Source organism: Coturnix japonica, chromosome 4 (genome assembly GCF_054131305.1).
Source record: "Coturnix japonica strain WE chromosome 4, WE-NBRP24, whole genome shotgun sequence".
Taxonomy (NCBI): Eukaryota; Metazoa; Chordata; class Aves; order Galliformes; family Phasianidae; genus Coturnix; species Coturnix japonica.
The window spans coordinates 50483962-50498988 of NC_140666.1; the positions used below are offsets into that span (position 1 = coordinate 50483962).

The window sequence follows — 15027 nt, forward strand, 5'->3', positions numbered from 1 at the left end:
ACATAGTTGTATGACATCAGAAAAACCTATGTAACAGAGGCAACACAGGTAAACAGGTGGTGGGAACAGATCACAGAGAATCTTACTGAGGTTTCACTTCAGGGTATGTTTTAACATCATGGTCAGGATCTGGGTCAGTTACTTGGCCAGGTCTAAGCATGGCTATGGCCAAACTGGAAACAGATAAACCTATTACATACCTTTACTAGGAACTGAACCTAGTTAATGGTTTAGGCATTAAAACTGGTTTAATTGAGCCTCTAGGTCTATGAGCAGGTGTGTGGGTGGAGGCACAGATGAGGATGATTAGGACCATTAAGGGCACCTGTTAGTGCCCTAAGATTCAGCTTCAGTTAACATGCAAACTGCGAACTGCAAGTAGATAAAAGATGGCTTCTGTTTTGACTGTTTCTTATGTAATTGCAGATATTTTCATCATTCCTTCTGCTTTCTTCACTTAACTTGAATGGTGAAAACTTCTGAAATCAGTTCTGCAGGAATTAAGGTAGGTGAAAATATTTATTATTTGAATTTATCTGAACTGCTAAGGAGAAGCTTTTGTCTGTGTGGGTGGAATGGTCAGATCCTCACAGATGAGAAAGAGATTAGTGCCTGAGGACGAGTCATGTGTAGCAGGCAATGTAAAATTTTCACATGCAAACTCTTCATGCATCTGATCCGCAAGTAAAATATTTTACCTTCTCCTAATGGGTTCTAGGTTTCATCATGTGTAGAAATGGCATTTTGGAGCATTGAATCCTTTTTCTTAACATCTAAAGGCTGAATTAACTAATGCAACAGATTGCTGTTTTGAAAAAGTTTAGAAGCTCCTTGCATGCTGTATCACAGTGACCTTGTGCTATTGGTCTTGCAAGGGCAATCTGAAGCTGCTTCTTCCTCGTGCGCCTACCTCCCGTGGATATTGAAAGCTAAGAAATGTGAGCTTCCCTATTCTGGAAGCTGAGCTAGAAATACTGTGGCATGAGGGTTTCTTGAGAGGTTTCCAGCATGTCTTGTTTTGGATAAGCTGGACATATGGTAGGAACAGACTTTCGTGTTGTGTTTGACTAGTGTTTTTCCACTGATATTCACTGATAAATGCAGCAAGGGCAGAGGGATGTGAAAATAATTAAGGCAACAGATAAATATAATCTGCTTTTTCAGGGCTCAGGAGTTTGCTCTTGTCTCAGCAGAAGTTTTGAAGAAAGTTTCAAACTAGAATTACTGCTTTAGCTGGTGGTGTAGAGGTTGTTTTGGTTGTGTTTTTTTTTTTTTTTTTTTTTTTTTTTTTACGGTGCTGAGTGTGGGTTTCTGTCTGTCTCTGGTATTATTGCTAACCTTTGTGAATAGCTGCTGATTGAGTGACTAGTGGAAGAGGACTTCATGATGCTGGGGAAGTTGGTTTTGGAGTCTGAAGAGAGTGGTATTGTCCAGAGAGGGGAATTAGAACACAGTGAGAAGATAGAGCCACTCAAGCCTTTGATCTTCTGAACACATAAGCTTATTTAGCTTATCCATTACTTCTGTTTTGAGGGCCTGTGTCCTGCTTCCCGCTTTCATTTGGCACTGGGTCCTTTTTGTCTACTCAGTAGTAAAGTGTGCGCACAATGCTGATTTCATAACAGTCTGGGCCAGTGTTTCTGGTTAGGGACATTTGTTACCACCATCCTGGCTTGGAGCCATTTACACCAGATGAAGGCACTGCGGACTGAAATCCTAATCTTGCAAGCCTTTCTATGTGTTATGTGCTGAACAACTTAAGTTTAAAATGAATTAGCTCACTCCTCAATAGAAATTTTTTCATCCCTATTACCTTCAGCCCTTCCTACCCTAGAGTCACTAGCAGTAACCAGCTTTTCATGGACTACTGTAATCAGAGAACTGCAGAATGTCTCTGATAACAGCTTTCCACATGAGTAGTGGCAGAATTAATCACTTAGTAAGTTTTACTATTAAAATTCATTTATCAACTGCCTTTTGAGGATCCTACATTAGATGCCAAGAACTTGTGAGAATCTGGGTCATGTGAGGAGTTCCAGGTGCTTAGAAGAGGCATAAAAGAAAGTAGCCAAACTTCACAGCTGGGCTGTCCTTACCAACTTAAAGGCTTGTTTGAATGTACCAAAAATTGCTTTAAAAAAGCCCAAACAAACATGTTTTCAAAAGAAGCAATCATATACTCCAATTCCTCCTGTAGAAGAAAAAAATTTATTCACTCTCTGGGTTTCTGTTTGTTTTTCTTAGCAAACCTTGAAGCTGTATTAACTTTAAACAAGTAAGTGCTGCTCCCCTTCACAATTCTCTCCTTTGAAGCTATCTGAATTAATGTTTGTTGGGGGACCTGAGGAGGAAAGAGACAGAGCTGGGTCATAGACATTCTCTTCACATCAGAAAGGTATACACTTTTATACCTGTGTTCCAGGGAGAAAACTACATATTGCTGTTCTATATAGCCTGGATCTCTCATTTATTCACAGAGGCATACCTATAAACTTAGCTTTAGTTCTCTGGGGAGGTTTTGGTGTACTGATTATGCATTTGATTCCCTGCATTAATCTTTGGAGCAGGTGAAACTATCACCCACGGAGGGCTTTTTGTATTCATTCAGTGTTTGGGAGCTGGAATGCTTTTCTTCCAGGACAGCCTGTATAGTTGGAGAACAGGGAAGAAGGGTGCAGTGGATAAGAAAGGATGGGATATTTCTTGCTGGGGGAATTTGGCACATCTCTGTGAGGAAGATGCCAGATCAGATGAACCTTACAAGTTATCTTCAACTGTTTTTATTTGTTCTTAATTATTAATTGATAATTATAGCTAAGCCTTGTCCAAGTATGTAGATGAGAAACCAGGAACCTAGTGGGAAGTTCTGTTAGTCTTATTTTTAATAATACAGAAGCTAGTTGGGGCTAACTGGCCCAAAAGCTGTGTCTGGCTTAAGTAGACAAATGGGAGCTGGGTGCAGCCCAGTGGTGGTTGAGGAAACCCATTCCTTGTATGTGGATTTAAGTCCTCCCTCTTGCAAGAGCAGCTTTCAAGCCTGAGTATCCTGGCTGGATGGGAGGTGTTCAACAGTGAAGGGGCAATACACCTGGCTTTCAGCTCCTGCAACACAGCTTGGGACACAGCTAGGACTTCTGTACTGTTACTTCAGATCAGGCATGATTCCAGTGAAATCGAAGTCTGAGCAAGGCCAGACCAGACTTATTTTTGTGCACGGTATCTGCAAAGCATTCTGAGCTTTGAATCTGGACTTTCAGATCATGACAGCATCCTTGCTTGCAGTCTTGCATAGAGGAAATGGTTGCTTAAGGCAATACAGTGACCTACCTGATATTCAGAGGAATTTTTTAACTGTAGTCAGGGAGGGGATCGTCCAAGTTTCAACTGTTTGTTCCAAGTGTTACATGACTTTTTTTTCTTCTTCTGGGCAGGTACTTTATATGTCACGCTTTGCCTATAGCACAGGTTCTTTTCTACATGAGCATGCAGTTAGGAGACACTGAGGAGATGCCATGCATATCTGCTTTCACCATTGCTTGAAGAGCTCTGCTCTCTAAGAGCTTGTGGTGAAACAGAACTTGAAGGGTTTATTGCCTCCTTCTGCCTTTTCTTGGCTGCAAAGTTAAGCTTGTAAAGTGATCTCTCAGCCTGAGGGGATTCTCTCTGCCATACTTCTGAGTCCCTTGCACTTGGTGTGCCCAGGTGGAAGAGGAAGGGCATAGCTTAGGAACTCTGCTCTAGAAGAATTCTGATGCTTCAAGCATCAGACATCTGTATATTTCCGTTTGCCTTATGTTAAGCTAAATATTGCATCCATTGGTTCATTAGGAATCTTTCTGTAGATCTTGCTATACATTAGATCAATTGATGATTTCTGGGTGAAGAAATACTTTAAGCGCTTGCTTGGCACTTGAGTCATTTTCTCAGGATGAATGCACTTGGAAAGAGCCTTTTTAGGAAGGGTTTTTAGCATTTGGGAACGCTGTTTGCTGGCTGAGATGTGGGGCCTTAGCTGTATTGCTCCTTGTGAATGAAAAAGGTCATTTAGATCTGCCCCTGAGGATCCTATCCAGCCTGCTATTGCCATCTGTTTTAATAGAAGCTGGGAATTTAAATATCTATGTGGATCAGTTTGTAATTCCTTTGTGCATCAATATCCATCTGTTTATCTGTAGCGTCAATGACCATTTTCTAACCCTTCTAGGCTAATAAACATTGAGTGAACATTGCAGACATTTGAGAGATGGAGGAGAGAGTGATGTACAGAAGATAACTACTTGAATTCATGTTTTATTTTGATCCCTATAGTAATCATAATGTTGACTAATCATCATAGATTGTGTGTCTACTTACCATTTACTGATGTGTAGTATGAAATAATAGGGGGATTTTTGCTGTTGCAGTGCTCCTTTTCCTTCATTTTTGCTAAGGTAGTATCATTTTTGGGGCATGGACTGTCTCTACCTTATGTGTCTGATTCACAGTAATAGGTCACTAAGTTCCAGTTCAGAGAAGCAACGTAACAGAACTGAAACCAGCCATGTGAGTCAGAGTATATTATTAACACTTTTCTGGTTTGAGGGGCTGTGCAGCGAATGCATTAGGCACTGGAGAGAGATAATAGGAAATGCACTGGCATTTTCAAAACAATGCAGTAAGCACTTAGAACTTGCCCAAACCATTAGAGGACTGTGGTTGATTTTAAGTGAAACTTTTCCAAATGTCTGTTACGCATGTAAGGAAATTTAAAGTTGTTATATTCTGTTGTACTCATAATGGCACTTCAGACACAGAGCTTGGATTTCCACAGGTATGTAGGTGTTTAAAAATGTACACAAGCATCGTGAGACAACTTCAGAACTGCTGAAAATCCTGCTGGGAATCTCTTACTACACATAGGAGTAGACACATGTTTGAAAGGGTAGCGCTGACGAGTTGCATGCTAACAGTATTGCTGTTTCTCCTGTGCTCTTAGTCCATACCCTCTCTCTGGGGTATGAGTATTTTGCAACATCAGGCAAGAGAGAAGCAATGTTTAAGTGAGGAGATATTACCAGTGAAATTGCTGTCATTGTGAGGGAGATTGAAAAGCAGCAGAGGTAAAACAAAGCACTGGTGAGTGAGATAAGAGAAGCCTCTTAATAATTTGTGATTCTTATTGCTTGAAGCTGCAGGTCTTTAGGAGGTTGTTTCCAAACCAGAGGTCATCCAGTAGGGCTGAAAGGGGATTTTTTTTTTTTTAACTCTCACTTTTGGATCTGAATGGGGAACTGTGTGTCACCATGGGAAGTTCATATGAATTTGCTCTACAGGAGCTGTGGCTTAAAGAGTGGTTGAGGAGTATATTGTATTCATCTGTTATGCTTTCCTTACCCTGACATCAGACACTATAAACAAGATTTGTTTAGGGCAGCATCTCTCAGTCTTGTTGAACTGAAAAGCAATACAAGCTCTCTGAAAAAGATCCTGTGTGCTCTTAAAACACCAGTTTTTCTTTACAAGCAATTATATATTGGGCCACATCTTGGGTGTGTGCTTACTCCTTTCATTTCCATACTTTTTTTTATTTGCTCATGTGCACTTCTAAAACTTTTGGCTGTTGTTTCGTGTGCTGTTTTACAACAAGCTGTTTTAGTGTGTGAGATTTAGGGCTGGGTTTAACCATGCAGTTGATTTCCAGAGAGCTCTGAGTGATTCAAGCTGGCTTCTGTGTACAACTACTGACCATTATGGGTGTCCTTATCTACTATGAAGTTCTGTAAAAAGGAACTTAAGCCTTAACTGCACTCTTTTCCTGAAGGTCAGCCATAGCAACTAAGGAGCTAAGAGAATAGTTGATGAGACTTCTTGAGTTGAGCACTAATGTATCTGGTGCAGGCAGTGCACTAGGTACTTCTCATCGGGGCTGTACAGAGATGCCCTGCATTGGGGTGAGGAAGCTACAGTTTAGGTTTCATAAAAACTGATTTTCTTTTGCTGTCACACAGGAACATTGTGTCAGTTCTTACTGTCCAAATTGGCTGGTTTTGTTGTTGCTGTTTTTTCTCCTCCCATGGATACTGTCACTCTTTCACTTACGCTTCAATATCACTTCAGATTTTGAAACCTGAAAGAGTCATTTTATATTAACTTCTGACAAGAAATGACAGGTTTCCTGTTGACTTCAGGCACTGGGATTTTGTCTATTTATTTTTTAATGTAGACTAGAAGAGCCAGAATTTAATAGCATGTTCTAGAGTAAACCAAAGCAAAATATTTGTGCCAGGTTTTATTGAGAGGGAGGCTCAAGAAGCTGGTTACTTAGTTGAGAGTAATTCAGCAATGAGGCTGATGTCTGGACGCAGGTTTCTGCAAGCTATAAGCTTTCTCTTGTCTTCAAGGCCTCTCTGACTTGCTCTGCCTAAGTGCACATCTTTTCTTGTCTCAGGCTGAAGAGGAGTTAAGATAAAGGTATTTTGCGTAGGGATGAGCATGGGACAAGGGGAGTAGTGCTTGGTGCCTTGGGAAGGTGGGAGTTCATTGCAGAGACTCACTGGAGACTTTTTTACCTTGAATCTGATGTTTGTTCTTGTAATAAGGGCAGGCAACATCCACTTTTTAGAAGTGTGTGAAGCGAGGAATGCTTTCCAAATCACTGTGCTTAGTTCAATTTCAGGTACAGTTGGAAGGTTATGCTGGCAACATTACTAAAATTACAAAGATGACTCTAATGAGGTTATGATAATATGTAGCTAAATAGCAGCTAAAATGTGCCTAGCTTATTTAACAGAGCTGTGATTTGGTACATTAAGGGTTTAGATTTTTCTTTTAAAATGAAGTTATTTTGTTTCTGGAATAAAATCAGAGAAAAAAGGCAGTGAAAAGAGTGGCTCTGGGGGTTCATAGAGATTTGATAATAACCTGAAAACATCATTTGCAGGCAGGTATGTCTACACCCTAACTAACCAGCTCAAGACGGAATAAGTCCCTCTGGCTGGTGATGCTTATCTTTCTGATCCAGCCCTATCAGCAGAAGGGAGACTCTGGATTTTTAAAGTTGCTCTTTGAATAACATGATTAGATGCCTGTTCCACCATCAACTTTCTTGGCCAAAACTATATCACTGGAAAGACTGTACTCTGAGTTGAAAAGAATCCCAACTGCCATTAAAGCTGACTAGCTATTCTGCTGTTGTTTCCAGTGTTAGAGGGAATGTTCACATTGAAATAATGAAGTTACCCTCTCTGGTAGGTGTCATTTTATGTGGAAGTTCTTGCATGTTATAACGCATGTGATCTGGAAAATCAAAAGGCGTTCTTGTGCTGAAAATATGTAAAGGTGAAATGTGGAGCAGTATATTCAGTTAGGAATATTAAAAGAAAGTTCCTTAGAATTTTAAAGTAATTAACTTTTGATTCTTGTAGCTATTCTGCAGCTCAACACATTTAAAATCTTTTATTAAGCAAATGTGAGTAACATAATCAGGAAAAGAAGATAAACAAGTGCCTTCAGGGATTTTATAATTTAAGTGGAAAGTTGAAAAGCAAGATTAGTTTCAATTTAAAAGAAATTAATATTATCTAAGTAAATGTAATAGTAATGGACAAATCTGTTTGAGATTTAATCTTAAAGGACAGATTAATGATGAAAAATCCTTAATTGATGATATGGAATTGAGTAGAAAATTACTAATGTGTCCTTTCATTAGTCTCTAATGCTTGATTTATTATTACTTTACATATAAAAATATAATCAGAAGACTGTAAATAAGCTAGATTGCAACCTTTTGAATTCATGTGAAATTTGTATAGCTGCAGGTTAGCGCAGCACTGATCTCTGCAGTAGAGGGATCTGTACTGACCTCCAAAGGTTAATTTATTCAGCAGATTGTGCATTGGATGCGCTGAATTCAGAATGGCACCTATCTGGCTATGGCCTGCTTCTGACTCTGAATTACAGTGGCAATGTGGCCTCTGTCTGCCTGCACTATCAATGCTGTGCCCACAAGATCTGAACGTTGCCTGAGGCTGTCATGTGCCCATGCCAGAAGCTGTAGGGCAAGCACTGAGGCTGCTGCTGTTATAACCACGATGGGTGACAACATTGTCTTAGATCAAGCTATTTCTTCTTGGCCCTGAATGGGGACATAATTATGCCAGAGTGATGGTTTTCAGACTGCTATTCTTGCCCAGATAAATGTTGTCTAACAGCTGGACAGAGAAAGAACAGAGTAACTAATGCTTAGAGGATGAAGACATCTCTAGCAAAGGCAGTCCTGAGTGGTATGTGCTTTCCAGAAAATGCAGTGTGGGTAAGGCTTTGTGTCAGTATCAGCACTTTGGTTAGTGCTAGCAAGGTGTAATGTAGGTAAGACATTTAATCTACATGAGAGAGATAGGGATGTAGGAAGGTCTGCTTTGGGCCTCCCAGGGTCAGGTTTGGATTTGAACCAATGTGTGCAATAATATTACACAAAGTCTCTGAGTATTTTTGGAGTAGTGATTTTTAAGTGGTTGGCAATAGTCTGGAGAACAACAGATGCTAACAGTGGTAGGACACAAATAATACTATTTGTGACAGGTAGTCGATTTCTTTGTCAAATCCTCAATAAAAGGATGAGAAATGAAGCTATCTCAGTAGCATTTGGGAAGGGAGTGAAGCTTTCATTTTTTTTTTAAAGCAAAAGAAAGAAAAAGCTCTTGATCAGAAGAAGTAAATAACCTTTAAAAGTGTAATCATGGGTTAATCCAGCTTTATTTAGAAGGAAGGAAAAGTGCGATGAGGCCAAAGCTTGGAAGCAAGATACAATTTGTGTCCTGGTGAAAGGGAGAACAGTTCAGGGAAGAACATCACTGACCGTCTTGAAACGTACAAGGAATAAGCAAGCACTGAGGTTACAGACTAATTGGTGAGTTCACAGATGAAACATCAGGGAGTACAGGGGACTGCCAAGAGTCATTCTGGGTTAGACCTTGAGGAAAGATTGATGCCGGTAGTCTAAGCTTCACCCTTTTCTAAATAAAAGGAGAACAAAGATAGTGATGCTATTGAGGCAGGAGATAAATTTCAGGTTGCCTGATATTCTGCCTCATTATTTTTAATAATGATGTTGAACTAAAGCAAATATTTTAGATGATAATGAATCGGCACAAAGTAAATGCCCGTGCTGGAGGAGGAAATCAGACTATGGGATTTTTACATACACTGACTGAAGGTAAAGGGTGAGCTGATTACCTCTGTAAAAACCCTGAACATCTGGCTCATGAAACTGCCAACACAGAATCAGATTTTTATTTTTAACAAATTTCTCTATTTGCCTAGAGAATAGCTGAAAAGATATTTAAATTTAAGCAGAAGGAGGCTGAAGAGTTCTCTGGAGAGCCACAGACCTCTGAGTGTGACCTTAGTGGCAGTTAAGATTTCAGAGCATATTTTGGAGGAAAATGTAATTAGAGACCTGAAAATGCAAGTTAGGGAAATAAAAACAAGGATAACTAGAATCCATGGTGAGTGAAGATCCATTATAACATTGCAGTGGGTGACACTAGATGGATGTCAGGCAGAATTGAGTTTGGACTTAGGCCCGGAGGACATCTTGCTGTATGTGCAGACACTGCATTTAAAGTTTGGGATGGCAGATTTCAGGAATAAATGCTCAGTTCTGACCACAGTGTATGCAAACAGATTTAGTGGCTCTCTGGCACCTGCAGTGCTTCTGCAGGATGAGACTTCACAGCTGCTGTTAAAGAGGAGGAAAGAGCAGGGCTGGTTGAAAGCCAGAATTTCTCTTGTGCGAGGAAATCCAAAGCCCTAACAGACTTCATTCCCTTTCAAAGCAAACTGAAGGTTTTTTTTGTTTGGTTGGCCTCACTTCCCTCTGTAGCAATCCTCTAGAATCCCAAATTTCATCAGAAATTCACAAGACAGCAGTTTTTTCTTAAAAAACAAAACAACTTGGTTTTTTAAAAAAAAGACTTGGGTTTTGATATACTTAGTCATGAGACAGGCTTTGGCTTCAGCTCTATCCCCACTAGGCATTGCTTGTAGTTTCTGCAGGTAGTTCTGGGGGTCAAACCACTAGGGTTTCTGTGAATTGAATGAGCTAGTTCTGCTGGAAGACACAAGGATTTGTAAGATTTTCTACGAGCAACCCCTAAATGTATCTAACTCCTTGTATATCTCTAGCAAGGCTAGGCTAGTCATACATATACTTTGGCTGGAAGCTGAAAGGAAGTTCTTGAACTTCTGAGGACCAGGAACAGATGTCAGTTTTCCTGTGGGGGATATTAAGTCTTAGTCATTCAAGCAATGACATGATTTCCTTTTGCTACATCCTAGTCATCTTATGGTGTCATTCAACTCCTGGTATTTTTCCCAAGGAGTAGATAACCACATGGTTGATGGGGTTCTACTGGAATCACAGTAGTGGAATCACTATTTTTCTCACATCCTTCAGAAAGCAGTATTAGGAAGTACAGTCCCTGAGGGGACCATGTGGTACACAATGGCTGCATTATGAATTTGGATATACCCTCTGCAGGTTGGGGCCTACTCTGGAGACCCATCACTTCCTTCAGAAAGAGTGGGAATGTTTCTTCAGAAACTTCTTGATATGGATCCAAACCAGTGCCCTTGACAAAAGAAGAAATTACAGACTGTCTTCCCATAATAGTGTGTACCACCATGTCGTTGATTGCTTCTCCATTACCTCTAGCAGCTTCCCCTGATTAGAAGTTAATTGTTTCTTTCTTGTCAAAATCCTTGATTATCCATGCTGATTTAGTTAATGAAGAAGAACAAAAGCTGAGTTTCTTGTTGGTTCCTCTGATTCCTGAAACTAAGTTAGGTGTACATCTGTCTTCCTCATGTCTACTCTGTAATCATAAAAGTTAGATAGGTGTCTTTCATCCAACTACAGGTGGGTGATACAAGCTCTGACTACAGATTCAACTCTCATTTATGGAACCTGCCATGTCTTGGTGCTGAGCCAACAAAATCAAATGCGAGAATGAGATTCAACTTTGATACAGCAATTCTCATTTGAAACTAAAATTGTATACTGGCAATCACTTTTGATTAGAATGATTATTGTAGCACTGGGAAATGATCTGTGCAGATGCCAGGTAGCATGACTATAATCTTGATGTTCCTCCTGCTCTCCTATGTGTCTCTGCTGCACGTGGTTTCTGAGAGCCTTGAATGCAGCCTGGCTCACCAATAGAAAAGCAGCTGTCAGGTGGTTCAGAGCAGTGTATTTGCAGCATATGGTCTGGAGTGGCACCTTTTAGATCTTGCTCAGCAGTCCCGAATGGTAGAGCAAACAAGTCACACAGAGTCAGCAGTCTGGACTAGGGATGTTTAAGGTCACTGCACAGCATTACAGATGGACACCATTAAAAAGTCAATTGGAGCCTTGCTTTGCTGCCAATGTTGCAGTCAGGGTGGGAGTTTTCTACTCTTGACAGCATCACTGTCCTTGCCAGATGAGGGGTGTGATCTTTCATGGCTGCTTGTGGTGCTTGCTTGGGGCAATTCTGGAGCAGCTGACTGGTCTCTAGAGCAGCTCTGGCCAGAGATTCAAGGAAGAGAAAGATCTGAAATGGGGAAAAGAGTAAGGTTTCTTGTGAGCTGCATCTTGTTCAAGCATTGCTGTGTGTGCTTCAACTGAGATTTATACGTTCTGACAGTGTTTCAAATGTGAGTTTTCAGAGCCAGAGGTAGGACTACTTTTTTTTTCCTCCTCTCTCCTTTTTCTTCTTCTTTTCTTAATAGACATATTTTGTTGCTCTCAGACTGTGATGATGTTTTAATCTATGGCCCTTTCCCAGTTGATTGCTGAAATTCCTGGTTGACATTTAAAATGCAGAGTTGGTGTTCTTTTGACAAGCACAGTTTGAAATCTCTGTATAATAAAAGCCCAGCTCAAAGTTCTGCAGATAAATGCAAATCTGTATGAAAAAGGGACTTAGGACTATTTGATTTGTATTATCTGTATTGTCTCTTTAATTTAAAAGAACACTGCGGAGATGGTATTCAAAACAACTTTTGCTCTCTGTAAAATGTGTGGACTTATTTTCTTCTGCATCAGGAGTTCACTGTTGGGTGAGAAAAGGCACTGTATGCATTCACTGAGCATGGAGTAAATTAATAATGGCAATTAGTATTAATGCTTCTGCTGAGAAAATGAAGCAGCTCACACCATGGTGTCTGGACTCAGCGGTTGCAAAGAGGAGCTATGTCTGCCCAATTGAATGCAACACTTTTATGGAGTGTGGTGTCACAGGGCTCTGTGAGCACTGGCCCATGTCTGAAGTGCAAACTCAGTAAGATTTCCTTCTTCAGTTGGGGCTCTCCTATTCTTGCTGTAACTTCTTTTACATCTAATATTAATGCTGAACTCGTGGTTGCCTTAGAGTTAAGCATTCATTTAGATTTTACTCTTCTTCAGCTGCCTATTGACGTGGTTTAAAAGGAACTCCATTTCTTGGAACTTCAACTCTACCGTTAAATTTGCTTGAAAAGGAGGCATGAAATCTGGAGTGTCAGGCAGACTGCTTCAAAACAGGATCTGCTCTGAAAATTAGAGTAAGGAATAAAGAAGCACACACGCTTCTTAAAAATGTCACAGTAAAATATGTGTGAGGTAACCTTTGGGGGTTTCTAGTTTAATCAGTCTATGCCAATCCAACAAAGGTTGCTGAAGTCCTTTCCAGTGAAGTGCTGCAAAACTCCAAGGATGGAGATGGCATCACTTTCCTGGGTGCCCGTTCCAAGGCTGCACCGCTCTTTGTATCAATTTTTTTTTTTCCTTCTATCCAACTTGCTTCCCTTCTCCCCCAGAGTATATCCTAGCATCTTCACCTTTTCTTTATTCCCCTGCTTCCCTTGCCTCTTATGTGGCCCTGCTCAGTACTGTCACACATCCTTTGATTTTTGGGCTGAGACCAGAGGCCCTTTGTGAATGACAGAAAGCTGCACATGCTGGCTGGTTGAGTGGCAGCTACCTGCTAACCAGCCAACCGCATGCTGCTGCTTTGAGTGGGAAGAGGTTGAATCTAGTCTGCTTTTCCATTAGTACATTTTAACCTCTCTCTATCACCCAGATACTGCTTTTATTTTTGACTAGCTGTAGAGTGTTTGTCACTGCCAAACCTCTGTCAATGCTAAAAGGTCAGAGTGGGAAAGAACTGAGAGTCTGATGGGCGAAAGGACAGCTGGACTGACATGCACAATGGAAATCAAGCTGAAAGTTAGGTCAGATTGTTCTACTACTTCTGGCATCATAGTTTTTGCTAGCGATGAAAGGGCAGGTGGTTGGTTCTCTCACTGGCATCTGGGAAGGTGCACACATATGATGAGATTGTGGTCTTGACCCTTCATGTCAGCACTGTGCAGGGAGTCAGGGATCCCAGCAAATGAGTGTGACACACTTTGTGTATTAGGAAAGGAAGCCTAGCAACTGAGAGCACTGTACTGGCTTTGATCATCAACACCAGTTCCTCCTGGTGAGTTCCTCAGCAGAACTGTCTGACAGGAGGCCACCAGCCAAGGCTGGTTGTCATGGGAGTGCTCCAACTGACAGCTGGAGTCATTCTGCTCTGCTAATTGTGATTTTAAACTGCACTGATAAGCCTGACAGATGGTATCTGGCTCCAGAAGGCCCCAATCCATCGCTGGCTTAGATCAAATTCAAAGGAGATCTGGTGTTTGATGATGCCAAGAATGGCAGAAGCTTAGTCCTCCAGGGGTAATCTAGGTTGGTGGTTTCTTTTTCTTTTTTTTTTTTTCTTTTTTTTTGGAGGCCAGAAAGACTAGCAGCTGGCACCATGTGTTACCAGAAGATACTGTTGGCTTGCATGCCTAGACACAGCTTGCTTACATCATGCTGTGCTGGGGCTTGGTACCCTCTAATGTGCCTTTGACAAGCTGCAGATGTGAAAACGGGCAGCCAGTAATGATTAGGTGACTAATTTGACTTCCTGGCCACTAGGCCAAGCTGTCTTGGGCTGAACAAGCATCTTATGGTTTCCAGGGTAGCTTTATTATCCAGTCTTTATAATGAAGTTCACTGCCTTCTCTGTGTTCAGTCTGCTGTGGTTGGCCTGTTTCAGAGTTATGTTAGTAGATGAAAGGGTTGGTTGTGGTTTATTTTTTCTTTTTTAATGGAACTGTAGCATTTCTGGGGGGATAAATGGAGTCTGGCTTGGAACATTGCTTCTGTAGCGTGCCTGGTACAACTGTCATGCTCCTATCACTTCTGGGGGAAGAATTCATGCTTTTCACCTCTGTTTATTCTACACTCCAGTCACTATCTACTGATTGTTGCTGTGGACCTGAGCATGGCACTCTTCTGTGCTTTGGGAAAGATGGGCAGCTGTCTGATGAGGCACATCACTGCATACTCATTTACTAATGCAAAGGGACATCCTACCAGAGTGAAGCCATCTGCCTCCCTTCTGCAGCAGCTATCTCAGCTGGAGACCTGTCTAAGAGCATGACACTGGTTTGAGTATTATCTAAATGTTGCCCAGATTGCTGCTGGTGGCTGCACATCTCTGCAATCTACCCTCCCCTGGTTAGAAAGCCTTGGTAAGAAGAAGCCAAATTGGACAAAGCTCCTGTGCCATTGCATGCAATTCCTGTTTGCACAGCTTAACCCCTATTAGAGTTCTTCATAGGGCTATGTTCTTAGCAAGGTTTCTGCACCTTATGATACTAGTTGAGGTGGCTCTAAGCATGCTGCTGCTAGTGGCCTCCTACCTTTTAACATAACTGAACATACCAGATTGTGACTGTGTGGATCTTTGATGCAGTGAGAATTTAGCTGCTTTTTGGATCTTGTTTTGTTAGCTTTCATTGTAGTTATTGCTTTATAGATAATTTTGTGCTAAGCTTTTACTGTCTGTAGACCCTACATAGAGGAGTCTGAAGAGTTTCTGGCCTTTATTTACTGAGCTTAGACCAACAACCTGATCAGATGTGGTAGACTAAGAGTGTCTTGTAATGCAGGAATAAAATTAAATGCTTACTCATGAAAAATACAAAGCT

The 15027-nt window shown here is 41.0% G+C and overlaps 1 protein-coding gene across 11 annotated transcripts in view; it reads left to right on the forward strand.

The window, feature by feature from the left end:
- LOC107313496 (uncharacterized) overlaps positions 1–15027 on the forward strand; it is a 190344-nt gene that overhangs the window by 24910 nt on the left and 150407 nt on the right. For 7 of the 11 annotated variants that reach the window (XR_014945363.1, XR_014945364.1, XR_014945368.1 and 4 more), the window contains one exon: positions 427–505. The gene's annotated coding sequence lies outside the window, so the exon portion shown is untranslated. Of the gene's footprint in view, positions 1–426; positions 506–5028; positions 5116–15027 lie in introns of those variants that run through there. The other 4 variants (XR_014945365.1, XR_014945366.1, XR_014945371.1 and 1 more) reach the window with 1 other exon arrangement.